At 51.5% G+C, this 23,057-nt stretch overlaps 1 protein-coding gene across 5 annotated transcripts in view; it reads left to right on the top strand.

Annotated features, from left to right (window-relative positions):
- TRIO (trio Rho guanine nucleotide exchange factor) overlaps positions 1–23,057 on the top strand; it is a 3,522,386-nt gene that overhangs the window by 2,513,594 nt on the left and 985,735 nt on the right. The window lies entirely within an intron of this gene.

Raw genomic sequence — 23,057 nt, 5'->3', positions numbered from 1 at the left:
ATATATATATATATATATATATATATATATTGTAAGGAAATAGTTTTTTCCTTTTGTTGATGCTAGTTATGATTGAAGGTGTACTGGGACCCTGCTAATCAGGCCCCAGCACCAGTGTTCTTTCCCTAAATGGTATCTTTGTCTCCACAATTGGCACAGCCCTGGCACACAGATATGTCCCTTGTAAATGGTACGCCTGGTACCAAGGGCCCTGTGACCAGGGAAGGTCTCTAAGGGCTGCAGCATGTATTATGCCACCCTGTGGACCCCTCACTCAGCACATGCAAACTGCCTCACAGATTGTGTGTGCTGGTGGGGAGAAAAAGACTAAGTGGACATGCCCTCCCCTCAGAGTGCCATGCCCACAACCCACTGCCTGTGGCATAGGCAAATCACCCCTCTAGCAGGCTTTACAGCCCTAAGGCAGGGGGTACTATACCACAGGTGAGGGCATAATTGCATGAGTACTATGTCCCTACAGTGTCTAAGCAGATCCTTAGACATTGTAAGTGCAGGGTAGCCATAAAGAGTATGTGGGCTGGGAGTTTGTCAAACACGAACTCCATATTTCCATAATGGCTACACTGAATACTGGGAAGTTTGGGATCAAGCTTCTCAGCATTAATTGAGAAATGCACACAGAGGGCATCTTAGAGATGCCCCCGGTATAACAGTCCAGCTACTAGTGCTAGGCTGACCAGTTTCTGTCAGCCTGCCACATCCAGGCGGGTTTCTGGCCACATGGGGTGAGTGCCTTTGTCACTCTGTGACCAGGAACAAAACCTGTACTGGGTGGAGGTGCTTCACACCTCTTCCTGCAGGAACTGTTAACACCTGGCGGTAAGCCTCAAAGGCTCCAGCCTGGTGTTACAGTGCCCCAGGGCACTCCAGCTAGTGGAGATGCCCGCCCCCTCCCCGGACACAGCCCCCATTTTTGGTGGCAAGTCCGGAGGAGATAATGAGAAAATCAAGGAGGAGTAAGCCTACTGCTCGACCTCACTGCCACAAAATAGAGCATTAGTATTATCTAATGTTGCCACTATCAACCTCTAAGGGGAACCCTTGGACTCTGTGCACACTATCTCTCACTTTGAGATAGTATATACAGAGCCAACTTCCTACAAATCCATTATATAATTGTGGGGAAGGATCACTTAGATTTATGAAAAAAAGCATGCAGTATATGGATAGAGACTGGCATTTCCTGGCAGACCTCTCTCTCAGATTACAGGCATATGTATTAGGGTGTGTACATGGACGGGCCTCTTCTGCATCAGGCTGAAGGTGGGGACAAAGAAAAATCAAAAGAGTCTTCATCAGGCCCACAAAACTCCTCTGGGGTGGGGGCAAACCCTCTTCCTATTCCTCCATCTTCAAAATGCCTTGGTGCTATATCTGTAAAAACAAAGGCCATAGGCTAGGAGACAGCTCCTGTCCTAAGAAAGACAACAGACCTTCCACCACTGCTAATTCCACCCCGACTCCTTGTGCCCCTAGCAACAGCAGTAGTGGTGGGACTACTAACAGTAGTCAATCCAAGGGTGAAGCTGGGCTCACTCAAGAGACTGTAGTGGGGTCTGTGTTGGTTAGAGAGACCAACGAGGCAGTGTTAGTCTCTGATGGGGGCATTGACCTTTCCACCCTTGCTGCCTGTCCCCTTAATATGGTTAAGTACAAGCAGCATCGCCTGATAAATGGTGTTGAGGCTGAGGCCTACAGGGACACAGGTGCTAGTGTCTCTATGGTGACTGAAAAACTAGTGTCCCCTGAGCAAGACCTACTTGGTCACACGTACCAAGTGAATGATGCTCATAGCAACACTTTGTGCCACTCCATGGCAGTTATTGATTTCAGCTGGGGTGCGGGTTACTGGTCCTAAAAAAGTTGTGGTTTCCTCAGACCTACCTGTAGAGTGTCTACTAGGGAATGACTTGGAGGCTTCAGCTTGGGCTGGAAGCCCATGCAGCAGTGCTGGGCATCCCAGGGCATATCTTTGCCCTTACAAGAGCACAGGCAAAGAAACAGAAAGAACAAGGAACCTTGGAGCCTGGAACAATGGCTCAAGTCCTTCCTAAACCCAAGAGCAGGAAGGGTAGGAAAGTAGCCCCTGCTCAAACCTCCAGTGCGGATTCACCTCCTGAGGGAGCGGAAACCACTCCTGGGGTGGAACACACACCAGAGGAGCTGCAAGCTAACACAGCTGAGTTCTTGGGTGCAGGGTGGCCCATCAGCGAGGAATTCAGTAGGGTTCTGTAGGAAGCTGGCTCTGTATATACTATATCAAAATGAGATATAGACCCTCATCCGGCTGAGTTCTGTGCTGGCGGTCGGAACATCAACCGCCAGCACATTGAGGATCCCGATAAGCACATTCCCCTGGGCCGGCGGGTTGAAACTGTTTCTGCCAGCCGGCCCAGCGGCATGCTGGGCCTGTACATTGCTGATGGCTCCACACACAGACAAAAGAAGAAGCACACACTCGATGACAACTCCAGACCAATGGTTTTTATTTAACAAAAATATCTTTTGTTAATTTATTTCTAGAACCACAAGATTCAAGTTGCTGCTAAGTACATAAACTAATAAGTATTTCTCATATGTATCAATACCACTTTGATGGGATTTGGCAAGTTGTACAGTTTTTTAATAAATGACAATCTGTTTTGAAAGTTTTAAAACAGTTCCTGGGGGGAGGAAAAGTTAGTATGTTTTACAGGTAAGTACATGACTTACAGTTCCAGTTTCCAGGGGTTAGGATGTCCAGTGGTTGGGGTTCATATTAACCCCAAACACCCACCACCAGCAACACAGGCCAGCTGGGTGCAGAGGTCAAGGTTGAGCTAAGTTTAACATGGGCTCATATGGAGACTGGGGACACTCGGTTTCAGATCTGCTGGCAGGTAAGTACTCGCATCTTCGGAGGGGAGACCTGGGGGGTTTAGAGGAGCACCGGAGGTGGGGGGGCACAAGTAGCCACCAAACTCTCACCCTCAGCGGTGCCGGGGTGTCCGGGTGCAGGGTGCAAATAGAGCTTCGGGCTCCCAGTCCTTTCCTATGAGGGGTCCCCGGGGGTCACTTAGATGCTGCAGGCTTGGTCCATGGGGTCGGTTCCGGAAAACCACAGGCTGGACAGGTAAGAGGGCTACCTGCTGAATGTTTCTGCATTGGAGGTTGGGTTCTCCAAGGCCTGGGGGCTGAGGGTGCAGTCTACCTTTTGGCATCGGATATCAGAGTGGTCAGGACTTGCGGATCCGGGGAGGCTCTGGAGTCCTTAGATGTAGTTTCTTCTTGGACAGAGCCGCTGTCCACGGGAGTTCTTGGTCCTCTGTGATGGAGGCAATCCTCTGAAAGCCTGGCAGAGGTTGCTGGATGGGTTGCTTTCTTTTGCAGGTTCTTTGAAGCGGGAGACAGGCTGATAGGGCTGGGACCAAGTCAGTTTTCATCTTCCTTCTTCTCTGCTGGGGTTTCAGCTTAGCAGTCCTTCTTCTTTTTTCTTGGGAGTTCGCCAGGAATCTGATGAACTGGTTTCAGGAGAGCCCTTAAATCCTAGATTTAGGGGTGTTAAAGGGGTCAGAGGGCTGTAGCCAATGGCTACTGTCCTCGAGGGTGGCTACACCATTCCTTATCCACTCCCTTTGGGGAGTGGGACACAAACCTGGTCCTATTGGTCCCTATCCTCCAAACTAAGATGGAGGTTTCTGCAGGGAGGGGATCACCTCAGCTCTGGACACCTTTGGGATGGTCCTGGCTGGGGTGGTCACTCCTTCCTGTTTTCCCTAATTTTCCTGCCTGACTTGCCACCAAAAGTGCTGCTTTGTCTGGGGGACGGGCAACCACACTAGCTGGAGTGCCCTGGGGCACTGTAACAAGAAGCTTGAGTCTTTGAGGCTCACTGCGAGGTTTTACAGTTCCTGAAGGGGGGAGGTGTGAAGCACGTCCAACCAGGACAGGCTTTGTTTCTGGCCACAGAGAGCACAAAGGCTCTCACCCCATGTGGTCAGAAACTCATCTGAAAGTGGCAGGCTGACACACACTCGTCAGTCCTGAACTAGCAGTTTGGTTAACATTCAGTGGGCACCTCTAAGATGGCCTCTGTGTGCATTTTTCAGTAAAACTCATACAGGCGTCAGTGTGGGTTCATTGTGCTGAGAAGTTTGATACTAAACTTCCCAGTATTCAGTGAAGCCATTATGGAGCTGTGGAGTTCGTAAATGACAAACTCCCAGAACATATTCTCAGTATGGTTACACTTCCCTTACAATGTCTAAGAATGGCTCTGTATATACTGTCTCAAAGTGAGAGATAGTGTGCACAGAGTCCATGGGTTCCCCTTAGAGGTTAGATAGTGGCAAGATTAGATAATAGCAATGCTCTATTTTGTGGTAGTGTGGTCGAGCAGTAGGCTTATCAGAGGATAGTGTTAAGCATTTGTTGTATACCCACAGGCAATATATGAGGAACACACACTCAGAGACTTAACTCCAGCCCAATAGTTTTTATATAGAAAAATATATTTTCTTAATTTATTTTAGAACCACAAGATTAAAGATTTATACTAAAATACATAAAATGCAAGGTACTTCACGCAGGTAAGTAAGGAACTTTGAATTAGAGCAACCAGGCCCCAGCACCAGTGTTCTTTCCCTAAAACTGTACCTTTGCTTCCACAATTGGCACAGCCCTGGCACACAGTTAAGTCCCTTGTAAAAGGTACCCCTGGTACCGAGGGCCCTGTGGCCAGGGAAGGTCTCTAACGACTGCAGCATGTATTATGCCACCCTGGAGGCCCCTCACTCAGCACATGCACACTGCCTTGCAGCTTGTGTGTGCTGGTGGGGAGAAAATGACTAAGTCGATATGGACCTCCCCTCAGAGTGCCATGCCCCCAAACCACTCCCTGTACATAGGTAAGTCACCCCTCTAAGCAACTATGCCTTCACCTTTGGTATAGTGCACCCTGCCGCAGCCCTAAGGCAGGGTGCACTATACCACAGGTGAAGGCATAGCTGCATGAGCACTATCCCCCTACTGTATCTTAAGTCAGTTCTTAGACATTGTAAGTGCAGGGTAGCCATATGAAGTATATGGTCTGGAAGTTTAGGAGAACAAACTCCAGAGTCCCATAATGGCTACACTGAATACTGGGAAGTTTGGTATCAAATGTCTCGGCACAATAAACCCACACTGATGCCAGTGTGGGATTTATGCAAAAATGCACACAGAGGGCATCTTAGAGATGCCCCCTGTATTTTAGCCCTACTGCTAGTGTGTGACTGACCGGTCTGTGCCAACCACCCACTTTCAGGCGAGTTTCTGACCACATGGGGTGAGTGCCTCTGTGCACTCTGTGGTGAGACACAAAGCCTCACTGTAACACCTGGCAGTGAGCCTCAAATTCTCAGGCCTGGTGTTACAGTGTCCCAGGGCACTCAAGCCAGTGGAGATTGCCCCCCCCGACAAGCCCCATGTTTTGGTGGCAAGTCTGGAGGGATAATGAGAAAAACAAGGAGCAGTCACTCTCTCAGCCAGAACTCCCCCCCCCCCCAAGGTGTCCAGAGTTGATGTGACCGCCTCTTTGAGAAGGAGGATTAGGACCAATAGGATAGGGAAGTACCCCCTCCCCAGAGGGAGTGGACACAAGGAGGGTGTAGCCACCCTCAGAGACACTAGCCGTTGGCTACTGCCCCCTGACCCTAACACACCCCTACAATTAGTATGTAGGGGGGACCCTGAACCCAGTTCTTCAGATTACTGAGGACCTCAAGAAAGAAGAAGGACTGCTGAACTGAAAACCCAGCAGAGAAGGAGACAACAGCTGACTCAGCCCCATCCCTACTGGGCCGTCTCCTGCTTCAAAAACCCTGCACAAGAAAAGCAGCGCGTTCTACAGGACCAGCGACCCCTGGAAGGCCTGCACGGGACTGCCTACATCACTGAGGACCAAGAAACTCCTGTGGACAGCAGACCTGTCCAACAAGAAGAAAAGAAACCATCTTTAAAGGGACTCCCACCTCATTCCAGAAGCATGAGTCCAAAACTACTTTGCACCCGACGCCCCTGGCCCGTGTCCAGAGGAATCAACAACCCAGAGAGACTTCCCAGGTGATTCCAACTTCGTGTCACCCCGGGGCCGACCTCACCAGACCGCCACAATGACGCTTGCAGAGGGAATCCCAAGGACCCCCTGACCGTGTCTGCCCAGGACCAAGATATCTCACGCCTGGAGAAGCACTGCACCTGTAGTCCCCAGGCCCGAGACAAACCAACCACTGGTGCAGCAATGACTAGCCGGTGGCCCTCATCAGTGCCCAGTCGGTGGCTTGCCCTGTTGTGTAGCTTTTTTTAGTTATAGCTCCATGCATGTTATTTTAACATACTAGGCCTACCGCTGTGCACTTTAACCTAGATGTATTTTTTTTGTCTTTGCTTTATTATTGTTACAGTAGCCACTTTTACGGTCTTGTTTTATCTTCTCTCTATCTGATTGTTTTTGCCTAGGCTAGCACTCTGTTCTTAAACAAGACCTTCTTGCTTACTCTGTGCTTCTTTCAAGGCTGCAGCAAGACAGGTTGCCGGTGAACGTGGTATGAGTTTAGTCTCTGACATTCATAGACAATACACATCCATACATAGGGACACTTTCTTAGAACACCAGCTGTTTTATTATAAAAACACTTCCCTGTCCCTTACATGTTAGAGGGAGATTCCAGCCAGAGAACCATGACTGTATGCTGATTGCCGAATGCTTCGCTTCAGCTGTCTTTGCAGACTTCAGGCCTTTGCTCAGGTATGGGGGATGATGTCTTCCCAGGGGAACCTGAAGGGCAGAATTAGAGCTTAACACGCTGTGCTCTATCATAGCCTAGGTAGGAATTAGTCTGCTGACTCTAGTGATTATATTGCAGCATTATTTTTATGTTTTACTCTCCTTGTCACAATTTTAATCTTGTCATGCTGTATCGTCCTGGTTATTGCAGTCCACGCTCTGCTATCTAAGATGCAGTTGCTTTATTAAAGCATTATTGAAATATATACTGCCTCGGTTTGTCTTTGTGTATGCAAGACTACTGTAACTGAGAGAAACGCATGAGACCTGAATGACCACAGCTTCCCTGAGAAACCAGTTATGTCATGCGCTCTGCTGCCCAATCATCCCTGCCCCTGGGTAAAGATGAGGCACTGCTAGTGAGCCGAAGCAGAATCCGGATTGGAGCGACAGGTGTCACCTGTAGTGGCTTACACTCAGTCTCCCACATCGTAGGCGATTCTGCCACTCAAAATGCAGTAGTCTCATTAGAATAATGAGAGCCTATGCGACAGCCCCAGAAGCCCCCATGTGCCCTACCGCCAGCGCCTAAGTGACCCCGTGTCCCGCCATAGAGTTCTATTGAGAACCCAATGCCCTGTTCACACACCCGGCCGCCCCTGTGCTGCTGAGGGTGTGGCCTATTTGGGGCCTCCCCAGTGCTCCTTCAAACCCCCCTGCTCTGCCCTCCGACAATGCGGGTACTTACCTGCAAGCAGACCGGATCTGGAGTACCCCCGTCTCCATAGGCACCCATGTTATTTTAGCTCCTGTTTGACCTCTGCACCTAACCGGCCCTGTGTTGCTGGTGCTGGGTGTTAATTTGAACCCCAAACGTTGGGCTACCTATGCCCCGGAGACTGAACCCGTAAGTTTGTTACTTACCTCAAAAACTGTACTTTACTTACCTCCCCCAGGAACTGTTGAAAATAGCAGTGTCCACTTTTTAAGTAGCATTTAACCATTTTAAAGAAATCTGTTTACATTGTTGATTCCACTCAAAGTTCTAAGTATTACTATGCAATGTACCTCTCATTTAATGTACTTACCTGCTAAATGACTCTTGTGATTCTAGAAATAAATTAACAAAATGTTTTTCTATATAACAACCTATTGGTCTGGAATTATGTCATTGAGTGTGTGTTTTCACTTATTGCTTGTGTGTGTACAACAAATGCTTAACTCTACCCTCTGATAAGCCTAACTGCTCGACCAGACTACCACAAATAGAGCATTAGTATTATCTATGATTGCCTCTGTCAACCCTCTTGGGGAACCCCTGGACTCTGTGCACAAAACATCTCATTTTGATATGGTGTATACAGAGCAAGCTTCCTACAATATTTAAAAGCAAGTGTTATTTTCTGAATTGGTCTCAGATTTATTCTTTGAGTGTGTGTCTCATTTATTGCCTCTGTGAGTACAACAAATGCTTAAAACAGTTCCTTGGTAAGCCTAACTGCTCGCCCACACTACCACAAAAAGAGCACTGGACCTATCTATTTCTGCCTCTGCAAACCTTTGAGGGGTCCACTGGACTCTCTGCATAGTGTACTTCATTTTAGTGCACTATCTAGAGAGACAGCTTTCTACACCATACTTATTGCTTACTCCGACATGGAGCTGAACCGACGTAGCTCAACGCCTATTCCGACTTAGGTGGGGATCTTGCTTCTTCAGTCAGATCCTGAACCTTAATCATATAAGTACGGGTATAGTGAAAGTATGGAGGGGTTGCTGGACCCATTTAGAATACCAGCTTGATGACTCCATGGACTGGAATCAGGACCTGGGTAAAAGCCAGTGGTTGAGACCCTTTCCATGATGCTTGGTTTTCCAGGCCTCCTCCTCCCCTGGCGCATTCCCTTCCGCACACCCGGATAGGGAATCCAATAGGCTGGATCCAATTGGGAAGAAAGAAAATGTTCTCTTCCTCCAGTCTGGCATTGCAATCTGTGAACATTGCATGCCTTTTGGGCTGTTATACCTTTACTTTATGAGACACATTGCGCAGGTGCTGCCAGAGGTCCTGGAGGAGGCACGAGCCATTCTCTCTTAAGTTGTGGCTTATGGGAGAGATGCAGCTAAGTTCACAATACGCTGTGGACTGGATATAACGGACTCACTGGGTAGATCATTGCATCGACAGTGGCTTTGAGGTGCCACGCTTCGTTGATGACTTTTCAGTGGATGTCCTAGCTGCGCTTATGGACATTCCCTTGGATGGCACCCGTCTCTTTGGAGTCAAAGCAGACATGGCCCTCAAGCGCTTTAAGGAGTACCAGCCTACGGCTCAGTCCTTGGGCCTCGCAGCTGTCCTTATGCCACCATCAGTTTGCATTTTATCTCTTTCGTTGCTAGAGAAGGGGCACCCAACCACGACTCTTTCCCTCCAGCCACTGTGCTGTGCTTGCTGCCCACCCTCTGCATGGCCATGGATGTAGGATCCAGTGTCCTTGTGGATCAGGGGGCAGCAGTCATCCCAGTCCACCACCCCTCCTACTGCATCCTCTAGACCTTCCTAGTCTGACCCTTCCCCATCATGGGCCAGTCGGAGGCAGGATTTGCCTTCACCTGCTGAGCTGGGAATCCATCACGTCAGACAAGTGGGTTTTGCAAATAGTCCGAAGGGGCTACTATCTCCCATTCAAGACTACCCCGCCATCCATGCCATCCATGCCATGATCCTATGATCGATGACAGAGGCTCACCTGGAGCTTGTCCTCAAGGAGCTTATGGCTCTCTTGGCAAAGGAAGCCATAGAAAGGGACCCTGAGCCAGAAGTAGGTTGTGGTTGTTATTCCCGCTACTTTCTGGTGCCAAAGAAGGACAAGGACCTGCGTTCTGTCCTAGACCTCCAGTCCCCCAATCTGTTCCTCAAAAAGGAGAAGGTCAAAATGCTCACTCTGGCTCAGTTCCTATCTGCTCTGGATACAGGAGACTGGATGGTAGCATTGAACTTGCAGGTTGTATATTTCCATAGTCCCGGCTTGCCTACCCACAAATGTTACTTGCGGTTTTCTAGTAGGCCACAAGCATTTTCAGTTTACCATGCTCCCCTTTGGCCCTACCAGCGCCCCTCGGGTGTTCACCAAGGTGATGGCGGTAGTTGCAGCTGGTAAGGAAATGCCTCCTTGGCATGGTTACCCCCTAACTTTTTTGCGTTTGCTGATGCTAAGTTAGGATTTCAAAGTGTGCCAAGCCCCAGCACCAGTATTCTTTCCTTAAACTGCACCTTTGTCTCCACAATTGGCACAACCCTGGAACTCAGGTAAGTCTCTTGTAACTGGTACCAAGGGCCCTAATGCCAGGGAAGGTCTCCAAGGGCTGCAGCATGTCTTATGCCAACCTGGGGACCCCACTCACAGCACATGCACACTGCCTAACAGCTTGTGTGTGCTGGGGGGGAGAAAATGACTAAGTCGACATGGCACTCCCCTCAGAGTGCAATGCCAACCTCACACTGCCTGTGGCATAGGTAAGTCACCCCTCTAGCAGGCCTTACAGCCCTAGGGCAGGGTGCACCATACCACAGGTGAGGGCATAAGTGCACTATGCCCCTACAGTGTCTAAGCAAAACCTTAGAAATTGTGAGTGCAGGGTAGCCATAAGAGTATATGGTCTGGGAGTTTGTCAAACACGAACTCCACAGTTCCATAATGGCTACACTGAAAACTGGGAAGTTTGGTATCAAACTTCTCAGCACAATAAATGCATACTGATGCCAGTGTGGAATTTATTGTAACATACTCCCTGGCCCAGGAAGGCAGAACAAAGGATTTCCTGTGATAGAGGGTGTTACACCCTCTCCCTTTGGAAATAGGTGTGAAGGGCTGGGGCAGAGTAGCCTCCCCCACCCTCTGGAAATGCTTTGATGGGCACAGATGGTGCCGATCTCTGCATAAGCCATTGGCGCAAAACTGGACAAAGGAAAGGGGAGTGACCACTCCCCTGACCAGTACCTCCCAGGGGAGGTGCCCAGAGCTCCTCCAGTGTGTCCCAGACCTCTGCCATCTTTGAAACTGAGGTGTTGGGGGCACACTGGACTGCTCTGAGTGGCCAGTGCCAGCAGGTGAAGTCAGAGGCTCCTTCTGATAGGCTCTTACCTCTCTTGGTAGCCAATCCTCCTAACCTGGTAGCCAAACCTCCTTTTCTGGCTATTTAGGGTCTCTGCTTTGGGGAATTCTTCAAGTAACGAATGCAAGAGCTCACCAGAGTTCCTCTGCATCTCCCTCTTGACCTTCTACCAAAGGATCGACCGCTGACTGCTCAGGACTCCTGCAAAACCGCAACAAAGTAGCAAGACGACTACTAGTAAAATTGTAGCGCCTCATTCTGCCGGCTTTCTCAACTGTTTCCAGGTGGTGCATGCTTTGGGGGTAGCCTGCCTTCACCCTGCACCAGAAGCTCCAAAGAAATCTCCTGTGGTTCGACGGAATCTTCCCCCTGCTAACGCAGGCACCAAAAGACTGCAACACTGGTCCTCTGGGTCCCCTCTGAACCTGACGAGCGTGGTCCCTGGAACTCAGCAACTCTGTCCAAGTGACTCCCACAGTCCAGTGACTCTTCAGTCCAAATTTGGTGGAGGTAATTCCTTGCCTCCCCACGCTAGACTGCATTGCTGGGTACCGCGTGATTTGCAGCTGCTCCTGCTCCTGTGCACTCTTCCAGGATTTCCTTCGTGCACAGCCAAGCCTGGGTCCCCAGCACTCCTTCCTGCAGTTCCAAACCTTCTGAGTTGCCCTTCGTGGGAATCCCTTTTGTGACTTCGCGTGGACTCCGGTTTACTTTCCTTCCAAGTGCCTGTTCAGGTACTTTTGCGGGTGCTGCCTGCTTCTGTGAGGGCTCCCTGAGTTGCTGGGCGCCCCCTCTGTCTCCTCCTCCAAGTGGCGACATCCTGGTCCCTCCTGGGCCACAGCAGCACCCAAAAACCTCTACCGTGACCCTTGCAACTAGCAAGGCTTGTTTGTGGTCTTTCTGCGTGGGGACACCTCTGCAAGCTTCATTGCGACGTGGGACATCCATCCTCCAAAGGAGAAGTTCCTAGTCCTCTTCTTTCTTGCAGAACTCCAAGCTTCTTCCAACAGGTGGCAGCTTCCTTGCACCCTCAGCTGGCATTTCCTGGGCTCCTGCCCACTCTCGACACTTTCGCGACTATTGGACTTGGTCCCCTTGTCTTACAGGTACTCAGGTCCGGAAATCCACCGTTGTTGCATTGCTGGTGTTTGTTCTTCCTGCAGAATCCCCCTATCATGACTTCTGTGCTCTCTGGTGTAGTAGGTGCCCTTTACACCTACTTTTCAGGGTCTTCGGGTGGGCTATTTTTCTAACCCTCACTGTTTTCTTACAGTCCCAGCGACCCTCTACAAGCTCAAATAGGTCTGGGGTCCATTCATGGTTCGCATTCCACTTATGGAGTATATGGTTTGTGTTGCCCCTATACCTATGTGCTCCTATTGCAATCTATTGTAATTCTACACTGTTTGCATTACTTTTCTTGCTATTACTTACCTAATTTTGGTTTGTGTACATATATCTTGTGTATATATCTTATCCTCTTACTGAGGGTACTCACTGAGGTACTTTTGGCATATTGTCATAAAAATAAAGTACCTTTATTTTTAGTAACTCTGTGTCTTGTGTTTTCTTATGATTTGTGCATTTGACACCAGTGGTATAGTAGGAGCTTTACATGTCTCCTAGTTCAGCCTAAGCTGCTTTGCCATAGCTACCTTCTATCAGCCTAAGCTGCTAGAAACACCTCTTCTACATTAATAAGGGATAACTGGACCTGGCACAAGGTGTAAGTACCTCTGGTACTCACTACAAGCCAGGCCAGCCTCCTACACCGTCCCTCCGGCCACTGCCCCCACTTTTGGCGGCAAGGCTGGAGGAGATAATGAGAAAAACAAGTAGGAGTCACCCACCAGTCAGGACAGCCTGAGCTGAGGTGACCCCTGCCTTTAGAAATCCTCCATCTTCCTGCAACCTGAAGAAACAAGAAGGACGGCTGACCTACAAGCCTGCAGAGAAATAAGGAAGACGACAACTGCTTTGGCCCCAGCCCTACCTGCTTGTCTCCAACTTCGAAAACCTGCGACGCATCCGACAGGGACCAGCGACCTCTGAACCCTAAGAGTACTGCCCGGGACTAAAGGACGAAGAAACTCCTGTGAACAGCGGACCTGTTCAAAACCAGCTACTTCTTTGCAACAAAGAAGCAACTTTCAAAGACTGCACGTTTCCCGCCGGAAGCGTGAGACATCACAGGCTGCACCTAACATCCCCGGCTCGAGATCCAAAGAACAAACACCTCAGGGAGGACTCCCCAGCGACTGCGAGCCCGTGAGTAACCAGAGACCACCCCCCTGAGCCCCCACAGCGATGCCTGCAGAGAGAATCCAGAGGCTCCCCCTGACTGTGACTGCCTGTAACAAGGGACCCGACGCCTGGAACCAACACTGCACCCGCAGCCCCCAAGACCTGAAGGAACCGAACCTCAGCACACGAGTGATCCCCAGGTGACCCTCTGCCTTGCCCAGGTGGTGGCTGTCCCGAGAAGCCCTCCCTGTGCCTCCCTGCACCGCTAGAGTGACCTGCGGGTCCCTCCATTGTTTCCTACCTGAATCCCGTTGCCTGCTTTGCACACTGCACCCAGCTGCCCCTGTGCTGCTGAGGGTGTGTTTTGTGTGCCTACTTATGTGTTGCCCCCCCCCGTGCTCTACAAAACCCCCCTGGTCTGCCCCCACGAGGACGCAGGTACTTACCTGCTGGCAGACTGGAACCGGAGCACCCCTGTTCTCCATAGGTGCCTATGTATTTTGGGCATCTCTTTGACCTCTGCACCTGACCGGCCCTGAGCTGCTGGTGTGGTAACTTTGGGGTTGCCTTGAACCCCTAACGGTGGGCTGCCTTGCCCCAGAACTGAGACTTGTAAGTGTTTTACTTACCTCCTAATCTAACCTTTACTTACCTCCCCCAGGAACTGTTGATTTTTGCACTGTGTCCACTTTGAAAATTGCTTATTGCCATTTTTACAAAGACTGTATATGATATTGCTTATATTCAAAGTTCCTAAAGTATCTAAGTGAAGTACCTTACAATCTGGTAGAGACTTCTAGTTGCAGATTCCTTACCTTAGAATTTTCCCCCAGGCATCAGACTGGATCCGGAGATTTTTTCTTCGAGCAATACCCTTGCAGGTCTGTAGGTGGCGTTGGTCAACTCTGCATTCGTCGTAGGCGTTGTGGTCGCCGTGATGACGTCGGGAGTAGTACATAGATGCCGCCCTTGCATAGTGACGTCAGTTCTTTTCTTTCCGTGCCACGCGCTGATCCGAGAGAGAGCTACCCTCGGCTTTTTTTGGGCCGAATTCAACTGTTTTGTCTAACTTTTTTGGTGTGACCTTTGGTGCGTCAAGGATGTCCCCGAAGACTGGGTTCAAGCGGTGCAAGGTCTGCCACCGCATGATGTCGGTGACGGACCCACGTCGTGTTTGTCTGTGGTGCCTCGAGCCCGACCACAACCCGAGTGCTGGGCTATGCATCCAAAGGCTTTGAGGGAGCAGTCCCTAAAGCTGATGGCGGCCTGGCACTCGACTCCGAGTAGATCCCGATCTCGCTCGAGAGGAAGGTCTCGAGATAGGTCGCGGAGCCATCACCACTCGTCTTCTTCTAAATCTTTGGGTCACGGTAAGAAGAAGAAGAAGAAGTAGAGGAAGTCCCATCGCTCTCCGACTTCACCCCGTTGCTCGGCCGACGCGACGCGGGATGAGCATCCACGAACTAGGCCTCCATCCTCAGGGCCTACGTCTGGGTCGATGCCGTGCTTCCCAGAGTTTCCCGGAGCCGGAGTGACCCCCGCCCAACTCAAGGAGTTCTACGAGGCCATGCGCCTCATGTTTGGGCGTGCCGACCCCGATACGGTGCCTTCGGGCCCATGGGGCTTGGCTGAGGGGCCTTCAGGTTCCACGCCGGCGGCTTCGGCCCCGGCCACCGAGGTCGCCTCCGGATCCGTGCGGAGATCCGCACTGACGCCGGTCGCACAGTCGAGACCTTCCCTGGCACCGGGTCGTTTAACGATGCTTCCGATGTCGGTAGTGCCCACTATCGACGTCGACCCGATTCTCATTCCTGACGAGTCGGAGCGGCGTCAGCCGCCGCCACCGCCATCGGCTTCGGGGGGCCCCATTCGGCCGAGGTAGGATTCTGACCCATTTTCCTATGGGTACGAATACGGGGAGGAATTGGAGGGGTCCCTGGACCCTTATGAATACCAGGAAGACCCTACTATGGACTGGACACAGGACTTGGGCGAAGCCAGTGGTCTCGATACTTCTCCTGACACTGGCATGCTGTCTCCTCCTTCCGTGGCTACGGCGGAGGGGGCTACCTATGGTATGGTGGCTAGTAGGGCGGCTGAAGTCCTTGGCTTTGAGCTACCTACTGTCGAAGTCAGGTCTAACCTCCTGACAGATGTGCTTCAGCCTGAGGCTTCTACTTCAGAACCCATTCTCCCATTCAATGAGGCCCTCACTGTTGTCCTTTTGGGTACATGGTCCAAACCCAACACAGGGGCTCCTGTGAACAGGACTATCGCTCGCCGCCATCGGCCTGCGCCGAATGACCCGAAGTTCCTGTCCCAACATCCTACTCCTGAGAGTTTTTTTTTTATCCAGGTGTCCTCTTCATCTGGCGCGTTCCCTTCCACACCCCGGATAGGGAATCCAAAAGGCTGGAACAATTTGGTAAGAAGTTATTTTCTTCCTCCAGCCTCGTGCTGCGGTCTGTGAACACCGCATCCCTTTTGGGCTGTTATTCACTCACTTTGGGATACGGTTGCGCAAGTCCTGCCGCAGATACCAGAGGAGGCCTGTGCTATCGTCTCCCAAGCAGTCAAAGATGGGAGAGACGCAGCAAAGTTCACGATCCGTTGTGGGCTGGATACGACCGACTCTGGGCAGATCGGTTGCAACGACAGTGGCCTTACGGCGTCATGCCTGGTTACGTACTTCTGGCTTATCGGGGATGTCCAACAGTCACTCATGGACATGCCCTTTAATGGCACCCGTGTCTTCGGAGTCAAAGCGGACTCGGCCTTGGAGAGGTTTTAGGAGTCCCAGGCTACAGCTCAGTCCTTTGGCCTTTCCGCTGCAACACGCCCCCTCACAGTTCGCTTTTTGTCCCTTTCGTGGCCACGGAAGGGGCGCCCTGTCGCGTCTTCAACCCAGCCACCGGGCCATGCACACTGGACAGCCTATGCATGGCCGGGGGCGTAGAATCCCACATGGTCGTAGGGCAGGGAACCAGAGGTCTGTCTAGTCCACCTCTGCCCCCGCAGCAGCCTCCACACCTTCCTAGTCCGTCCCCTCACTCCCGCCCAGTAGGTGGCAGAATCTGCCATCACCTGCCCCACTGGGAACATATAACCACGGATGGTTGCAAATAATTCGGAAGGGCTACTCCCTTACTTTCGAATCTGCATCACCACACATGCCACCATCCTTCCATCCCCTTTCGGAGAATCGTTTGGTGCTTCTCCGCCAGGAAGTCGCGGCTCTCTTGGCCAAGGGAGCAATAGAAAGGGTCCCTGTGCCAGAAGTAGGTTGTGGTTGTTATTCCCACTACTTTCTGATACCAAAGAAGGGCAAAGGCTTGCGCCGTATCCTAGATCTTCGGGACCTGAAATACTTCCTCAAGAAGGAGAAGTTCAAAATGCTCACCCTGGCTTAGGTTCTGTCTGCCTTAGACCCAGGAGACTGGATGGTAGCGTTTGACTTGCAGGACGCTTATTTCCACATCCCCATCCTGCCTGCCCACAGACGTTACCTACAATTCATGACAGGTCACGAGCACTTTCAATTTACCGTGCTCCCTTTCGGCCTTACCAGTGCCCCTCGGGTGTTCACGAAAGTGATAGCGGTGGTTGCAGTTCATCTGCGCAGGTTAGGGGTCTCAGTCTTCCACTACCTAGCCGACTGACTGTTGAAGGCACCTTCGCCCCAGATAGTGGTCTCACACCTCCAGACTACGGCGAACCTCCTGCACCATCTGGGGTTCACTATCAACGTGCCAAAGTCACACCTGACCCCCTCTCAGATGCTCCATTTCATCGGAGCAGTTCTGGACACAGTGCGGTTTCAGGCTTATCCTCCCCAAAAGCGAGTCCAAGACATTCAGGATATGATTCCGATCTTTCAGCCCTGGTCTTGGGTTTCGGCGAGACAGACTCTGAGGATGCTGGGCCTCTTGGCCTCCTGCATCCTGCTGGTAACACATGCCAGGTGGCATATGCGGGCTCTGCGGTGGGACTTGAAGTTCCAGTGGGCGCAGCATCAGGGGAATCTCTCCGACATGGTCCAGATCTCGGAGGGGACTACAAAAGACCTGCAGTGGTGGCTTTCGAATCCCAATTGGGTCACTGGCAGATCCCTCTCCTTTTCCCAACCAGATCTCTCTATAGTGACAGATGGGTTGCGGCGGCCACATGGGAGAGGCAGAGATCAGAGGTCTCTGGTCTTCGGCGGAGTCGGGACTCCACATAAATTTGCTGGAGCTCCGAGCAATCAGACTTGCGTTAAAAGCAGTCCTTCCCTCTCTCACAGGGAAAGTAGTGCAGGTGTTCACGGACAACACTACCGCCATGTGGTACTCCAACAAACAAGGCGGGTAGGGTCCTGGACCCTTTGTCAGGAGGCCCTATGCCTCTGGACATGGCTGGAACATCAGGGCATTACCCTGATGGTTCAACATCTGGCGGGCTCTCTCAACGCCAGAGCAGACAAACTCAGTCGCCAAAGCACTGTCGATCACGAATGGCATCTCCATGCGGAGGTGGCGCATGGTCTCTTTTTCAAGTGGGGAGAGCCTTGGTTAGATCAGCTATTTTGCGCGTTTCCAAGGTGGCACTCGCTCAGAGACACTTTTTGTCTCAAGTGGAACTCCGGACTCCTTTACGCCTATCCCTCTTCTGCCCTGAGTTCTCAAGAAAATCAAGAGCGACCGGGCCCAAGTTATCTTGGTAGCTCCAGACTAGGCTCGAACAGTGTGGTATCCAGAGCTAATGAGCATGTCCATCGATCCTCCACTCAGACTGCCTCTTCGGGCGGATCTTCTGTCGCAGCAGCAGGGGACGGTCCTCCACCCGAACCTGTCCAACCTCCGGCTTTTTTTTTTTTTAATATATTTTATTAACATTTTGTTATTATACTTTTGTATGTCTGTTCAAAGTAACATCTTGTACTCATTATACATGACTATTGAATAATTCGCATTTGTGGTATACATCACTTGTGAATTGTTGCTTATTTCTTTGGTACTGTTAACGTTCTTTATGCGTTCATTTGATCCTGCCACTAATAAACTTATCCCACTGACAAACTATGCTATGTTCCTCGCCGTTCTACGATATCGTTTTGAGTCATGTGCATAAACAACAAACTTAAACCCGTTCTAAGCTATAGCTTGTGAGAGAAAATGGTAAACGAAAAAACGGGGGGGGGGAAGTAAATTAGCAAAACAAAAGGTCAACTTTACGGCGTTGTGTGGGTGGGATTTGTAGCTGATAATATTTAAGGCACTAAAGCATAACAACATAAAAGGGGAGGCCAAGCCCGAGACGCACCAATGTACAGGGGGACGGCAGCCCACTCGCTCTACGTCTCGTCTCTAATGGTGATGTGGCACTTAGCGGCTTGTCCGTTTCCATATTATGTTCCGCGGTGCGGTCTATTTATAAGTTCGGTCACCTTCGGGCACCTATATGGGAGCCTCCCCCCCCCCCCCCGAGTCAACCTCCTAGAATGTGCTAATCATCTCCTACTTCTTCTTCGGGATCTGCTGATCTCGTGAGTAGACCATCCCAACTCGTCACTAAATCTTCCCACTCTGGGGCGATAGGAACCTGACGGATGCCCCTGGCCTCCTCCGACTTCAGGACCTGCAGCTCAGCCCTAGACCACTTCATAATATCCCCTTTCCAAACAGCCAGTGAGGGGTGGCCTGAGGCTTTCCAGCCCTTTGAGATTAGTCTTTTATAAAGGGCCAGGGTCAGGTCCAGGAAACGCCCTCTTACCTTCCCACTTAACACGGCCGGTCTGAGACCCAATAAGCACAGATCAGGGGTGGGTCGCAACTCCAACCCAAACAACTCAGATAGGTTAGACAGTATCTCCCTCCAACCAAACTGAAGTACCGGGCACCCCCACACCATATGGTCAAAGTCTGCGTCTCCTCCCCAACATCTCGGGCATGTCCTGGGGGGCCCCCGTATATACGGAATAGTCGGTGAGGTGTAAGGTACGCCCTGTGTAGGTAATTGTATTCAATGTATTTTAACCGCGTTTTACGTGAAATCAACCGGTGGTAAGCCAGTGTTTTGTTCCATTCTGAGTCAGACAAATCCCGCCCGATCGTGTTCTTCATCGTTCTCTCAAGGATTGTAATGGATCTTACACTGCCTCAACCTGGGCCCGGTATATCTTGGCGATCAAATGAGATTCCTCCCCCGAAGGCATCAGTAGGTGCAGCACCCCGTGGGCAGTGGGCTCCGCGTTTATCGTGTTCCAGTGGTCTTTCAGAGTATGCACCAGCCTCCAGAAGAGCAAAAACTGACCCCGGGGAACACCCACGCCCGATAATTCAGCGAATCCCCTTAGCACTCCCCCCTCAAAGAGCCCACCCACTGTCTCAATCCCCGCACTAGTCCAGGGTCCAAGCCCCAGACTTCCCGGTCCCTTCCCCCCAGACTCCAGAGCCAGTGTCGACAGCGGTAAAACCGGGGAATATGGTGGCCCCACTCCTACTGTTTTCCTACACCTTTTCCAGCATGCCATCGCAACACTCATCATTATGTTGTTTCCAGGTAGGGCTATTTTCCTGTCTACTATGCGTGCCGCAATCCATGCCGTATCCACTACCCCCTGGGCGGTACACAACTCCAGATGTCCTCTGTCCCCCAGCAAGCCGGACACCCACTGTAGTTGGGATGCCAAGTAGTATGGCTCGAAGTCAGGGCCTACAGAGGGTCGTGAGTGCAGTGCGTCTACGTCCATCGTCCCATATTAGGTCCCTGAGCAACACGTTCAAATCGCGGAACCATGTCAGGGGGATCAGCAATGGCAAATTGGCGAAGTAATAGAGAAGTCGGGGAAGCATAATCATTTTGGACAGCGCCACTCTGGCCAAAACCCAACCGAGGACCTCAGGGATCGAAGCGCTTTGCCAAGATTACCATCTCTAAGATCTCCCAACTCGTGGAATATTTGAATACCCAGGTACTTGAAGGTCCGTGGGGCCCAGTTCACGTCTATCGGACATACTGCTGGGCGCGTACAACCAGGTGTCAAGTGGAACACATACGTTTTGCCGCGGTTAAGGCGCAGCCCCGATACTTCCCCGAAGTCCTCCAAAACCCTTAGGGCCCAGGGGAGACCACCAGCACCGTACCTAAGATAAATTAATATATCGTCTGCATACAGGGAGACAATGTGCTCAGTTGGCCCCCATTCAACCCCTCTACCCGCACCCTCCCCCCGCAACCGGGCCGCCAGCGGCTCAACCGCCAGGACGAACAGCAGTCGGGATAGGGGGCACCCCTGTCTGGTTCCACGAAACACCGGATACGCTCTAGAGATTGTTCTGCCCGTCTTCACTCTTGCTAGTGGGGAAGAGTACAACAGGTCCACCCATCTAACCCAGCTCTCCCCCAGGCCCATTTTTAACATCACCGCCCTCAAATAGTCTCACCTAATCGAGTCAAAAGCCTTCTCGAAATCCACTGCCAACAGGATCCCCGCTGGTGGTTTCAATTTTTCGGGCATGTGTAAGATAGAGAAGATTTGCCTAAGATTCAGGGAGGTGCTGCGACCAGGGATAAAGCCATTCCGGTTAGCATGTATCAGTGTGGACATGTGGGGAAGCAGTCGGCCGGCCAAGATCCTGCTAAGGATCTTGAAGTCGCTGTTTAGCATCGATAACGGGCGGAAGTCGGCCACCGATGCTTCCCTATTGGTTGTCTTGGGGAGTGGCACTACCAGCGCCTCGCGCATTGTGCGTGGCAGCTCTTCACACTGTATTGCCTCCGCGTACATCTCCGCCAGCCTGGGAACCAGTAAGGATTCATATTTTTTGTAAAAGTCCATAGGAAGACCGTCCGTACCAGGGGTCTTCCCAGGGGCCAGCTGCGCTATGGCATCGTTTATCTCTTCCGTAGTCACCGGCCCCCCTAGGCCGTCCCTATCCTCTAGACACAGCACCGGCAGGGGGATCTGCATAAAAAAATTGTCAAATGTCGCCAACTCTAGGCTGCTAGGTCTCCCATACAGGTGCGCATAATAATCTCTGAATGCGTTATTGATGGGGCCTGGACTAAGTCTACGATTTCCCCCTTTGTCCAATACACTTGTGATGGGTTCGCTGTCCCCACCCAGGCGCACCAGCCATGCTAGAAGTTTACCCGACCTCCCCTCCTATGATTGTAGGGATGCCATATATTTTTGCATGTTGTGACATCTGAGCCGCTCTTCAGCCTCTGAGTGTTCTCTGCGGGCGCGGTTATATTCTTCCTCTCCTTGCGATACAAGGCCCCGCCTCAATTCCCCCTCGTGTATGATCTTCTCCATGGCAGTTAATTCCCTCTCTAGTGTATGCCTCACCCCGCTGACTGCCCAAGACAGAAACCCCTCGTTACCACCTTGAGTGTCTCCCATTCCACGGCCCTGGAAGGGGTGGATCCCTTGTTAGTTTCAATGTGTTCTGTCAGATGGCGGCGCAGCGCCTCTCTGTACGCCTGATCCTTAAGCGCCACGGGGGCCAGTCTCCACGATGGTATGGGGGGTCTGTCCTGTGATACCCTCAACGTTAACAATAGTGGATTATGATCAGATATTGTGCGGGCAAGGTATTCAGAGTGGGTCACCCCTCGAGTCAGCCCCGGAGTGCAGGCCACCCTGTCAATTCTTGTGTGCACCCGTGGAGGCCCGAGTAAAACGAATAGTCCCTGGCGGTCGGGTGCTGCACCCGCCAGACATCCACTAATCCCCAAGCGCCCATCCACTCGGCTAGGCATTGTGCTATTTTAATTGATATTGCCCCTTGTAGTGGCGGGGTGGACCTGTCCAAGTGTATATCTAATACTGCGTTAAAGTCCCCTCCTATTAGTACTTCCCCTGTGCGTTGGCGGGTAAGGTGTCTTGATAAGCTCGTCATGAATTAAACCTGGTCTTGATTAGGGCCATAAATGCAACTCAAAACCAACGGGGTCCCATGTAGCTTCCCCTCCAGTATCACATACCTGCCCTCCTTGTCTATGTTGGAGGAATCAATTGTCAGGGGGACCCCTGCCCTAATCCAAATCAGTACGCCTCTTGCATAAGCTGAATATTCTGTAGCAGATACCTGCCCCCTCCACCTCCGTCTTAGTTTCACTCCCTCCCCCAGTGCCAGGTGGGTCTCCTGTAACATTGCTACCTGCACCCCCTTCTCTTTAGGAAGGAAATAATTCTGTCTTTTGGCCGGAGTGCCCATTTCCCTGACATTCCAGGTTATAAAGTTGTAGTCTGCCATCTTGTTCTTAGAGCCTGATAAAAGCAGGCCTGGTGCGCTCGGGATTCTAATTGACCCCCCGTATGCTCGTACCTTTACTGTGGTGGGATTTCTTCACCCATGTTGCCGATATAACTCGTAACTGCAAACCCCAACTCCACATCCCCAGGACACCTCCGAAACTGTAGGTTGCCCAGTAAACTGTGCAACAGTGTAACTTGTTCAAACACATAACTGCAGTGCTCGCCAGCCAAGTCGGACAGGCGAGAATCAAGTCAGGGGGGGCGCGAGGTCCGGAGGGGCCGTACGTTCACACAGCATGCCTTGCCTCCGGGCGCCACTACGGGTCCAGGTTATCCGAGATCGTCGGCTGTTTGTGGGGTCACCGTCGGTGCTCGAGACAAGCTCCCCGAGTCCCCAGCGGAGGACATCATCGTGTCATCGGACTCTTCTTCCGAACCCACCGGGGGGGACACCTCACCACCCACTCGGGCCGCCGCCTCCAGGGCCGCCCTCCTGCCCTTTTCTCTCTGCGTTTGCGTTGGTGCTAGCCGTGGGCGATCTCTGGACCTCTTCCTCCTCGTGCCCGGCGGGTCCTGCTCGCTCCAGGGTTCTCATGTGCAGGTCACGCCGTCTGGGACCCGTGTCTCTCGAGCCATTCCCATGCCTCCTCCGAGGATTGGAAGAACGTGGTCTTCCCCTCCACAATC

This window comes from Pleurodeles waltl, chromosome 2_2 (assembly GCF_031143425.1).
Source record: "Pleurodeles waltl isolate 20211129_DDA chromosome 2_2, aPleWal1.hap1.20221129, whole genome shotgun sequence".
NCBI classification, from domain to species: domain Eukaryota; kingdom Metazoa; phylum Chordata; class Amphibia; order Caudata; family Salamandridae; genus Pleurodeles; species Pleurodeles waltl.
This window is presented reverse-complemented; position numbering and strand designations above follow the sequence as displayed.